This window comes from Trichosurus vulpecula, chromosome 6 (genome assembly GCF_011100635.1).
Source record: "Trichosurus vulpecula isolate mTriVul1 chromosome 6, mTriVul1.pri, whole genome shotgun sequence".
Lineage (NCBI taxonomy): Eukaryota > Metazoa > Chordata > Mammalia > Diprotodontia > Phalangeridae > Trichosurus > Trichosurus vulpecula.
In genome coordinates, this window is record NC_050578.1 from 134638954 (window position 1) to 134652403 (window position 13450).

A 13450-nucleotide genomic window follows, 5' to 3' on the forward strand; every position below is an offset into this window, starting at 1 on the left:
TGAAAATCTCACAGGCAGTAATCAAGAGTGTATTGGTCCTTATGGCAAGCATCAAATGGGTTACTGCCAGGTCTTTGAACTACAAAAATAAATAGAGAATAGAAGTGCATTGTATTGGCCAAGCCTGAGGCCTAGTCATCTGTCTTGGAGCATGCTTGGGTGAGAGTGTTTAACTTGGCCTTCTTCCATCACATGTGGTAGCTGCAAGAGGGAAAAGAAAAAAAAAAGAAAAAAGAAAACAAGAACAATGTTCGATGGTATATTTAATAGTGTGTCGGCTTAGCTATTTTCAGGAAACTGTTACTCCCATTTCTCCTTGCAGCCGTCTTTCCTGGGCTTCTGTAAGAGTGGATGCATACATGAGATCATGGGAGTCTTTCTCCCTCCACCCTGTCTCAGAGTTGTAAAAGGCTTAAGAAGCATACACAAAGATTCCCACAAACACAACCCCACTGGAGCTGACCACACCACAGTCATCTTCCAAGACTGAATTCCTTTGGTGAACAATTTCACCGGTGGCCTTGACATCCATGAATTAATGGGTCTCTCTCAACCTGAAGATTTGGAATTCAGGGTAACAGGATGTTTGTTGTCTTTGGCTCAGATATTCTCTGCTCTTTCTCTTCATGGCTAGTGTAACTCAAATTCAAACCACTATGGCTCCTTCTCCCTTTTTATGCTGCACAACTTTTTTTAAAGAGAGAAAAACAGCCATTCCCAAACTATTCCCTCTTCAAAAATCTGTGGTGCTTTATTTTTCTTTTTTGATGGCTCTAAAAGGAGTGGATCCTTGGAAAGATTGTGCTACTTGGATGCTCTGCAATAGTGGGAGTTCTGACTGTTTTCACAGCTGAAGGAGCTTGTATTCTACATGTACTGAAAGACTATCCAGCCATTCTGGAAAACAATCTGGAGTGTTGTTAAGACAGGGACTTCCATGCTCATACCTTATGACCCTGAGGTCTCACTAGTAGGTGTGTACTCCAAGTAGGTCAAAGACAACAAAAAAGGTCCCATATTTAAAAAAATAGTATAAGTGACACTTTCTGTAGTAGCAAAGAAGTAGGAACAAAGTAGATGACAATTGATTGGTTAATGGCTAAATAAATGTGATGTTGGACTGTATTCATAGGATCCAAGGTTCTAGGAACAGGGGTGTGATGATTTCACTTTGCTCTAACCTTAGGTATTATGGTTTAAGAATTTTGTTAAGCTTGAAAGTTGTCACTGCAGGGCAAAAAGAACAGCATGTGGGCTTAAGTTCATGAAATGAGGATTGATCAAAAGAACTGAAGATACATTTAGCCTGGAGAAGAGAAGACTTAATGCATGTTTCTGTTTAGGGACAATGGCTGTTTATCAAATTCTTGAAGGGCTATCTGTGGAAGATGGAATAGGCTTGCTTTTTGGACCCTAGATGTTAGAACTAGAGACAATGATTTTAAGTTGCAAAGAAACCAAGTTAGATTTCATATCGGTATTTTTTTTAATTTAGGGCTTTGTAAAATGTGAAGAGGCTTCCTGGAGAGATGGTGGGTTCCCTCTCCTTGGAGGTCTTTAAGCAGAGTCCAGATGACCACTCTTGTTCATATTATAGTGATGATTATTTTGGTTTATATGTTGGACTAGATGGACAATGAGGTTCCTTTCAAGTAATAAATTATGTGATTTTATGGAATTGTGATTTATGAATATAATAATTTTTCTACGCCATATAAAATAATGAATACAAAGAATTCAGAGAAGTATCAGATAATATTTCAAGTGATACACAAGCAGACCAGGAAAACAATTTATATTAATAAATACGAATTCATTGATGGTGGAATTGTGAACTGATCCAAACATTTTGGAGAGAAATCTGAAATTGTGCCCTAAGACTTATTAAGCTGTCTATACCCTTTGACTCATCAATACCACTGCTAAGTCTTTTTCAAAGATTATTATGGAAAAAGGAAAAAAAAACTAGGCATTCCAAAACATTTATAAGAATTCTTACACAGAACCAGAAATTGCAAGGATACTCATCAATTGGGGAATGGAGGAACAAGTTGTGGCATATGATCATGTGCTATAACAAATAGTGAGCTTGAGGATCTTAGAAAAACATGGACAGACTTGAACAAAATAATGAAGAGTGAAATGAACAGAACCAAAAGAATGTTGTTTGTATAGAGTAACAGAATTATTGTTTTAAGAACAACTTTGAGCAACTAAGTCATTTTAATTATTATAAAATTAGCTACAAAGGACATATGAAGGAAGATGCTCTCTTCAGAGGAAAAAAATAATAAATAGTTGTATAGAATGCTTATATATACATATATATGTGAGTGTCTGTGTGTGTAGATGTACACACACACACACACACATATGTGTATATGGTAGCCATCTCTATGGAAGGGGCAGGAAGGGAAGAAAAAGAAAGAAAGAAATTTACATGATAATTTTTTATATGTTTAAAAGGAATAGCAAGTTTTACATAATAGATTTTCAGTTTCATATGCAATTATCTTTTATGCAATGTAATTAAAACATGTTTTATTCTATAAATTAAAAATTAAATAAATATATTTTTTTAAAAATATAAAATTACTATAGTGATATAAATGGAAAGAAAAACAACAGAAATCAAAACTTGATGCCATGCTACAGTAATGGTGAAGTTCAGCCATTTAAAACAGAAGAAAAATGTGAAAATTCAGTTTTTTCTGTTCTTTGCAATGACAGGAAATTGAATATTGTATGTACTATAAGATTAGATTCATATTTTGACTATTTTTGCTGAACTGCATTTTCCTCTATTTTTTTTGCTTGTTATAATCCATGGCTCTTTGAATGGGGATATTTTGGGAAATGAAGGTGATATGGAAATGAAATACATCAGTAAAATTTAATTAAAAATTAAAAACTGCAGGGGGGGGCGATTGGGGTGGGGGGCGGAGAGAAGATGGCGGCGGCAGCCGAGGCCAAGAACTGCATCATGGAGGTGTCCTGCGCACAGCCCGAGAGCAGTGAAAAGCCCAATGCTGAGGACATGACGTCCAAGGATTAGTACTTTGACTCCTGTGCTCACTTTGGCATCCATGAGGAGATGCTCAAGGATGAGGTGTGGACGTTCACTTACTACAATTCTATGTTCCACAACCGACACCTGTTCAAGGACAAGGTGGTGCTGGATGTTGGCTCGGGCACTGGCATCCTCTGCATGTTTGCAGCCAAGCCTGGGGCCTGGAAGGTCATTGGGATTGAGTGCTCTAGCATCTCTGACTATGCTGTCAAGATCGTCAAGGCCAACAAACTTGACCATGTGGTGACCATCATCAAAGGCAAGGTAGAGGAGGTGGAGCTGCCTGTGGACAAGGTGGATGTGATCATCAGCGAGTGGATGGGTTATCGCCTCTTTTATGAATCCATGCTCAACACTGTCTTACATGCCCGAGACAAGTGGCTGGCTCCCGATGGCCTCATCTTCCCTGACCGGGCAACACTATATGTGACCGCCATTGAGGACTGGCAGTATAAAGACTACAAGATTCACTGGTGGGAGAATGTCTATGGCTTTGACATGTCCTGTATTAAGGACGTGGCCATCAAGGAGCCTCTTGTCGATGTGGTTGACCCCAAGCAGCTGGTGACCAATGCCTGCCTCGTCAAGGAGGTGGATATCTACACAGTGCGCATGGATTACCTGACCTTCACCTCCCCTTTCTGTCTGCAAGTGAAGAGGAATGATTATGTCCACACCCTGGTCGCCTACTTCAACATTGAGTTCACCCGCTGCCGTAAGCGCAGAAGCCCCAAGTCCCCTTACACGCACTGGAAGCAAACTGTCTTCTACATGGAGGATTACCTCACAGTGAAGACAGGCGAGGTGATCTTTGGCACCATTGGCATGTGGCCCAATGCCAAAAACAATCAAGACTTTGACTTTACCATTGACTTGGACTTCAAAGGCCAGTTGTGTGAGCTGTCTTGCTCCACTGACTACTGGATGCGCTGAGCTGGCCAATCCCGTGGGCCCCTGCCCCAGTCGGTCCAACCGATCCAGGCCTCCTGCCTCAGCCAGCCCACCCTGCCCCAGGGAGCTGCCACCCTGGGGGCCGAGGGGGCCAGCTTGGTGGTATGAGGGCCCCCTAGAGCCCCTTCCCCTATCCTCTGTCCGCCACCCCCAAGCCCCAGCTCCTTCCTGTGGGTGAGTGGGGGCCCAGGGGTCACATCGTGACTGTGTTTTTCATAACTTATGTTTTTATATGGTTGCATTCATGACAATAAACTGTCAGCTGGGAAAAAAATTAAAAACTACATGTGAGGCATTGTAATTAATTTAGAAACAAAAGAAGCCATATTTTCTTGTTTTTAAGTTTTAATTTTTCCAAGGTATAGACTAGGCAACATTCAGCCTATATGTTAATTTTCATTTCAGCTTAATTCAGGCATTCCTTACCACTTGCCTGAGTTAATGTGATATTTCCTTATTAATTTCCATGTCCTGAGTCTCACCATACTCTGATCCATCCTCCACATATTTTGCTGAGTGATTTTCCTAAATTGCAGTCCTAACCATGGCAATTCATATTCAACGTATCATCATGCTCTGTATTGCCTTTTAGGGTCAAATATAAATTTCTGTTTGGCTTATAAAGCTCTTTATAACTTGACTCCCACCTATTTTTGAGCCTCACTCTATCACTCCTCTTCTTACGCTCTGTGGCATACCAAGATCAGCCTTGTTTCCCACAGGCCACTCCATCTCTCTCCTCCATGATTTCTACCAATGTTCCCCATTCCTAGAATGAACTACCTCCTCATCTCTACCTCTTAATATGCTTTGATTCCTTTAAAATATAAACTAGTCTGAATTGTATGGGAAATTTCATTGACTTGCATCACACATATGTTATGTACACTTCATCTAAATCCCAGTGGCTGTTATTTGTATTTCAAGTTTGTACTCCTATCCTTCCTGGAGAAAGTAAAAGAACTCAAAGAATGCCTCTCTGTCTAGAATGTCAAAAGGTACCCCTAAGGGTAGGAGAAGAGAGATTTAATTAGGATAAAAGAGCAAGTCATCTGAGGTGAATGATGGGAAGACTTGACCCTTGTCAAGAAAATAGAGAATGACAACGTTACACAAAAGGAAAGAAAAGGACAGCTGTACAATTATACCTTAAAAAAAAACAAAGAAACAAAGCAAAAAACAAGATTTGATGTTCTTTCTAAAGATAAGAGTCCTCTCTGAAATGAGAGTAGAGCTGCAGAAATTAAATCAATAAAGATATATTAATCATCTACAATGTGCCAGGAGCTGTGCTAAGCTCTGCGGTTATAATTTTATGCCCTCTGTTGGGTTAGAAACACAATGGCAAACATTTCCAGTGAGGAGAAAAAACAAAATTTGTTTGAGGAGAACAATGTGAATGCATGGAACTCAACTAGCATCTTAAATTTTCAAAGCCAGAATATGGAATCACAGACAGGATAAAAGAGGCTGATTATAAGAGTACGGCAGAGACCTATAAATATAGTACTATCTACAATAGTACCTAAGCTTATAATAAACTTAAGCTGGTGAAAGAAGATAAAGACAAAACTAACTGAAAATAAGTATAGCTATGTTGGGAGAAAAAGGAGGATAATAGATGATGTGGCATCTCAGCTAAATGTAAGTAATACAAAACTAAGAGCAGAAAGAAAACAGAACTGTTCAATTTTCATTTTGCTTGTCTTGTCTCTGCCAAGGAGAGTGACCTTTTCAATTGAAAGTGACAGAATATCATGACTATGAGGGAGTCAATGTCCAAGAGAAGTAAGGGAATAGAGAACACCTAACTTTCCTTGAATTCCAGCCAGCTAGCCCAGATGAGCTACATCCTTGGGCTCACCTGGCAGATGTGATGGTGAGTCACTGCTAGTAATATCTGATAGGTTATTGAAAATAAGAAAGGCTCCACAATATTGCGGATCCAATATTGCCTTGGTTATTGAAAAAGAGAAGAGAATGGAATCCACAGAATATAAGCCAGTGAGATTGACTTTGATTTCTGAAAAAGTTCTAAAAACCATCATGAAAGATATTGGTGGTGAATATATAAATAGGGAAGCAATCTTTTCTAATCTTTGGTTACAACAAACCAATATGACTTCATCAAGATGAGGTGACACCAGATTAATGTCATTTTAATTGGGTTAGTAAACTAGTAGATATAGAGATGCTATGGATACATTTTACCTAGACTTTAGCAAAGCTTTTGGTAAGATATGCTATTCTTGTGGATGAGATGGAAACATATGGATTTAATGATAATACATTTAGATGGATGTGTAATAGGTGTAATGGACAGTTTCAAGAAGGACTTGTTTTTATAGTATTTCATTCTTTCCAGTTACATGTAAAGACTCTCCATCCCCCTGATAGCTGAACTATAAAATAAATGGATAGGAAGAATTCAGAGAAAAAATATTGACTTTTATGAACTGACGTAGAATAAAGTGAGCAGAACCAGGAAACTATATACATGGCTACATCTATTTAAATAGCAATAAAAGAAATTGAACTTCACATGATTATCATAACTGTGTTTGGCCCCAGAGAAGAATTGAGAAAATTCACATCCCTTAATTACAGACGTGGAGGACTCTAAATTTGTAACTTTGCATGCACTGCCAGATATCATCAATGTGTTGCATGGTGTTACTGATATTTTTAATTGTTTAGAACTTTTTTTCACTTTTATTAAAAGAGAACATTTGGAGTTACATTTGAAAAGAAATGCAACATAAAAACAAAGAGCATCCTTAAAATGAGAAAAGAAAGAAAAAAATGAAGGAATTTTACTAAATAACCTCTCTAGGGTACCTTTAGCATCTAAATCTATCATCCTATTACTGTATTATCCCATAAACTGTGCAGATATAATCCCTATGCAGCCTCGAGTCTAATCATACAAGTTCTAGTTGTTTTAAACAAGATTTCAATATTTAGCATCACTTCAAACTCTGGAGGCCAAGCAAATATTGAAAAATCTTTCAGAAGCAAATCAGTCAATGTGATCTCCTTAATAAAAAACAGAGGTAGGTTGGAGGGTGGAGTTCAGAGTTGAAATCAATCCATTAGTCTCATTGGACTCTATACTTGGCCCATGGAAAATACCCAGTAGATTGTCCTTCCTTCAAGACTCAATTTTTTCACCACTACCTACTGAAAGCCTTTCCTAATTCCCCCATTTCTCTCCCTCTCCTCCACTTATTTCATTCTTACTTACCTGTTTATGTGTTCTGTTCCATGGTATAATGTACCTTCTCCATCAAGAGCTATGGGCTGCTATTGAGCTTCCTGTGATTGCTCAGCTCCTAACAAGTCCCTTGCACATGGTAGGCACTTAATAAATGCTTTTTGTATTTGCTTGTGTTGGAAGCAATCCAACAACAGAGAAGCCATGAAAGGAGTGCTAGGTTTAGAGTCAGAGGAACCAGGTTCAAATAGCAACTTTCTCATTAAAGTTCTCATTTTCATCTCTGGACCTCAGTTTCTCACCTTCCTCCTCTGTAAAAAGAGGAAATTGAACCATAGGACTATGATGGGTCCTTTCCAGCTTTAAATCTATTCATGTGACTCTTTTAATTGTATTGGATTTAAAAAGATGAAAAAATCTTTTTTTAAAAATCTCAACTAAAGAACTAGCTTGCAAATATAATATTGTGGAAGTTTTATTTTTGAAATCCTTTAATATTCTGTTTTGTTTTTGTAGTTTTCACATTTTCTCTGTTTTTGTACTTGTGCAATTTGCTTGGAAACTAATCCATCCCTTATTTGAATAATGCTGGGGTTAAATTCCGAGGAACTTGAGCTTGATTCAAAACAGGATTATTCAAAGCTAAAATTCCCATAAGAACAAGGTTATAAACGCAGGTTACATTCCTGGAGACCGGAAATAAGCTATCATACTGTCAAGTTAGAGGAAAGGGAAAAAAAAATAGAGGTGGGAACAAAAAATGACACATCAGAGATTGTCAATAATTTCTCCTTAACTATTTATACTTAATACAAAATGAATGAGGTTAATTTTTAAAATTGCATCCTTCTATATATTGAGAGTATGAATTAATATTAAATTAAGCTTTTAGAATAAACTCTATTGGAATATCAGTTTTCTTTTTGCTTTCTTTTTCTTCTTTTCTTTTTTCTTTGCTTCCTTCTTTCTCCCTTCCTCTCTCCCTCATTCCTTCCTTTCCTCTTCTTTCTCTTTCTTTGTTTCTTACTTTGTTTCCTTATTGGTTTCTTTGTTTCTTTCTTGGCTTCTTTCCTCCCTCCCTCCCTCCCTCCTTCCCTTCCTTCACTCCTTCACACTCTCTCTCTCTCTCTCTCTCTCTCTCTCTCTCTCTCTCTCTCTCTCTCTCTTCTTATCGCTTTTAGGCTAGAAGTGAAGACCAATACCCCTGCTCATAGGAAAAATCCTATTGTTACCCTTCACTGAAGCTTTGCTCCTCCACTTCTGACCTGAGCTGGTTTACTCCTCCCTGTGCATCCTGGAGGGCCCCTACTCATAAGTTTGCACAATGTAGGACTAGATTTAGTGCAGACATAAAGTCCTCCTGTATCTCAAAACTTCCAATCTAGTGATCCATAAGCCTAAGCCTTCTCAGAAGTAGGAATCAGATGTGCCCACCATACCTGGCTAGAAACTCAATTTCAAAAAATTGTATTTCACTGTCACAAATTGTGTGACAGTGTGGAAGCATAAATCAGTCCTGGGATTTGGCCATCCCACGTATGATAGGACCAGTATTTACAGGCATTTTCCCTATCACAGTTTTCCCCCCTTGCCCACATGATGGGGTGGGCCCAGTCTCCTTTGACATCCCCCAAATTTCTTCTCTTTCATTAACTTATCTAAATATATCCCCACCTGCACTTTGGGGTTTAAAGATTCTTCGATGATATTGAGAATCAGTAGCTGGAATTTCACCCTGGAAGCCTATTTGGTATCGAAACAAATCCCCAACGGGGCCTAACCTAAATGAGATGAAAGTTCAGTAGGTCCTGTTTTTCAAGTAAATAAAACCAAACTGTCCTTTCAGATCCCATGACCTCTCTAACACAGAAATCCAACAGCTGGTTGGTTTACTCAATGCAGGAATACCAGTAGTCAGTCCATGTTGTCTCAGGCCCAAAAACATGTATCAATTCAAAGGAGAGTAGTGTGGAATTTGTTTACATGTTCATAAGGCCTTTGAACTTTCTGGTCTATGTCATCTGGTATTTGAAAGAAGAGAGAAACTATTTGGTGCTCTGGAGATGACAGGTTGGGAAGGGCGCACAAACTGTACCTTATTCTCAGAGCATACAATTAATTCATTCATTAGACTCATCCAAGTTCTTAAAGAAATTACTCCCAAATTAAATGAAACAGTTAATATCTAAACTGTAATAACTCTTATCACAACTGCAAGCCCAACATGAAGCTGTAAGTATTAAGATTCCTGGTAAAAATTTACGTAGAATTCATTGTAGGGAATTCATTCAAGCAATCTTGAAGGAACTTATTATTTAGTCAATAAAATTTACTTGCTCATACATTCATGCATTTATATATGTTTAATGAACGCCTGTTACATACAAGTCATACATTCTATATTGTTAAGAAAAATTAGTCAATAACATTGCTCAATGTAATGATCATGATTCCAGAGGATGGGTGATCAATACTCATTTCTTGACAGAGAGGTTATGGACCAATGTATACAATGAGATATGCAGTTTTTGGACATGACCACGGTAGGGACATATTTTGCTTGATTCCTTATTTTTAATAAAGAATTTGTTTTTCTTTTCTTTGTTCCCATTGGAGGGCAGTTGAGAGAGAGAAGATGAAAGCATAATAATTGGGAAAAAAGAAAATTTAATTAAAAAATTAATCCATTGAAGATAGCCTATTTGTGGGACTAAAGTCAGTCACATCTACTAAATACTTTTATATTTAACAGAAGTTCCCTTAACAATATGATTAGCACTTAGCACAGTGCTTGGCACATAATAGGTGCTTAATAATAAGTGTATATTGAGTGATTAAATAAACTTAATTATTCATTAATTGACTTGTCATACAGTTAGTATAAGACAGTGGTTTCTTGACCCAGCTTCACTTGATGCAGCTTCCTCCCCACAAACAATCCCACCTCACCTACCTCACCCCAACACACACACAAACACACACACACACACACACACACACACACACACACACACACAACTTCCATGGCTCCAGTTTCCCTGGGATTCTATAATGAAGCTTCCTCCTCTCGTGAAATCTAATTGGCCCCAGCTTCTCTAATGTATCTTCTTGGCCTTTATAAAGGCCAATGAAAAATCCAAACCATGGGTTTGGGTCTCTCAGACTTGGCAGATGCTCCAGACCATTAAAGTGACTAAAGAGTGCCACATGCAGAGGAGCTAAGGGTCACTATAACCTTGTTGGACATCCTTACCATGTTGGGGAAAATATCTTCCTCTGTTCCATGTCTGGTGACTTGGGATAGCCTCATTTTGTCCCAACATGGAAAGTGAACTGAAGGTTTTATAGCCACATTTACAACACATAGAAATTATTGGTTAAACCCTGGGACAAGGAACTCTATAGACTTGTTTACAGTCTTTGTTGTACAGGAATTTCATTTTATGGGAAAGTACTCACCATTACTAGAGCTCCAGACAAGCCATGAAAATTGTGGTCTATTGAAATGTGTCTCATAATAATACATTATCATAAAGGGCTAGGTCCTGTAATTATGTACACGATGGAATTTTGGACATTCTTTCTGCCAATGTGTGAGAGATGTTTACCTCCATCATTAGCCAACAACACTTATGCACTTTTTGTTTGTTTAATTTTTTAAAAGAGTAATCAAGATGTGTCTGTCCAGCATAATATTACTGTAAATTGACCTCATAAGACTGCCTGAGAAATGAAGTGGAGAGTCTCAGGAGCACTGCCAATACCCCCAAACACCAAGCTGGCCTGTGGGGTAATTGTTTGTGTTTGGACCACCATCTGTGTATGAAGAAAAATCAGAAGCAAAGGGAAAATAATGACATTCTCCTCTTAAAACAGTATTATATGTTTAAAAGGTACATGAGTATGTGCATTAATTTTTTAAAAGACTTTTGCCTAATGGTCCCTTAGGGCCATTGTTTTCAAGATAACAATTTTTCTTAAAAGTAAAAGGGAAAACAATGCCAAACCTTACATGAAACTTGAGCTGCCAGCAACCTAATAGTTTGGTCCAGCTCTAAATCATAAGTAAACCTATCACCAAAATATTTCACAGACTAACCTAATATAAATATCAGCCTTTGGTTGCTGGCTGGTATGAGGCATGTAGTTATAGAACTTTAGGAAATAGAGAGTGAGCAGACAGACTCACATGCCACAGATTTGTCTATTAATGATTTACTAGCTTACGTGTTCATTTTTGTTGTCTGACTGTTGTTTGGTTGTTTTTGTTTTGAAACCAAGAAATTATATAAAATAAAGTAGTATCAGCCAAGTAATTTGCTGATTTTTTTTCACGTTTGCCTTCTCCACTTCTTCTTTAGTTATTTATTATACAACTGTGCTGACTTCAAAAATAGAAGACATGGGTTCAAATACTATCTCTAATTCTTATTTTTTTAATTATTAAATGCTATTTTGTTATTTTAAGTATACAAATAATGAATGATTTAAAAGAATAACAGCACTATGGGCTCATGTAAAATATGTTGAGTATCTTCTTTTCCTTTTCTCCTTTTCTGCATTTTCATTTGGTTTGAGGTGAGATTGGCTGATAAATGCTCTCTCCTTATAAGCTTGCTATATCTGAGGAAATTCTTCATGTGGACTTCTAGCCTGCTCTCTGGAGACTCAACTCAACAGAGTGAGTTGGAGTTGGGATATGGACCTCCTAGATCCATTGGGAATCTAAAAGCTACACAATTTACCAAAGAAAATACTCAATATGTTTGTTTTTAACCTTCACCAAATAGAAACAAGTTGAAATTTTAAAATTTCTTAATCCATTTGAGTGGACTAATTTGGTGAAAGAGACCATCAGTAATTAACTCTTCTGTATTGTGAAACAAGAGAGTCTTCATGGTATGAAATTTGCCTCTCTGAGTCAGGCCAAAGACATCAGTGTTAGATGGAACATGGAGGCTTTTTAGACCAAGAAAATCTGAATCCAAAGCACAGACCACAAACCTTTAGGTGGTTCTTAATCCACTGTGTCTGTGACTCTACATATGCTCCAAATATAGCGCCGGTACATCTTGTTGGATAAGATTGAAATATTTGCTTTAGAAAGCCTTCCAAAAGGGATTTGCTCCTTATTTCACATTTCACAAATTTTCTCCAAGTGAATTGTTAATTAAATGCCAGAAAACAGTTTATCTTTACCCAGACATTATACTGACCCATTATATAGGTTCTATATAGAAATCTGTACCCAGAAGCCCAAGTTCTATGCCAAAAATCTAATATTTGAAAACAATTAAAGCTGGTTATTCATCTATGTCATGCATCATTGAATGCAATGTGGACAAGTGGATAAGAAGAATTAAAAAAAACTTGAGATCTAATTCTATCTCTGGTACTTTCTAGCTATGTAATACTGCTCCAACCTTAATGCTGAGGTTTCTATTTGTAAAATGAAAATTAAAACATGTATTGCACTTAACTCCCAGAGTTAAGGTGTGGATCAGATGAAATAGTGTGCTTTGAAAATATGAATACTTGTAATTATATTTTATTATTGATATTTCATTATGTGGGCTTCAAATTAGATCTATTTATAATCAATAAATAAATTTTCTGATCACTTTTAGCACAATAAAATGTCATAGAATATAAACAAGAAGAGAGAGAGAGAGAGAGAGAGAGAGAGAGAGAGAGAGAGAGAGAGAGAGAGAGAGAGAGAGAGAATAAGAATGAGTTTGTGGCTTTAAAGAACACCAGGCCACTTTAGATTCCTGGTATGGGAATTCTCTCTACCATGACTCAACATGACTTAGGAGGTTTGTGCAAGGAATTTATCTGAACAGAGGAATTAAGTAATTTGACCAGGGTAGCAATGGTCAATGGGACCAAAGTCTTTCTGAGTAGCATTGATGCCAGTATTCCATGTTATCTCATACTAGAATGACTATTTAAAATAATATTATCTTTCTAATTTTTGGTATAACTATAAACTTTGTCTTTTTAAAATAGCTCCCTTTGGATATACCTTCATTATTTCTCCTTTAGATTCATATAACTCTCTTTAAAATTTATCACTTAAATAATACTTCTCTAATTCTCCACTTGAAAATGTTCTCTTCTTCCTTAAACTTTCTTAGAACACTTTGTATAACAAACATATCATCTTTCTTCTCCATCATCACATTCTATGTCTTATAGACACAAACACAGTTTGA

At 37.2% G+C, this 13450-nt stretch overlaps 1 pseudogene; it reads left to right on the forward strand.

The window, feature by feature from the left end:
* The first annotated feature begins 2944 nt into the window (after window positions 1–2944).
* On the forward strand, window positions 2945–4003 carry LOC118854246 (annotated as a pseudogene).
* The last annotated feature ends 9447 nt before the right edge of the window (window positions 4004–13450 follow it).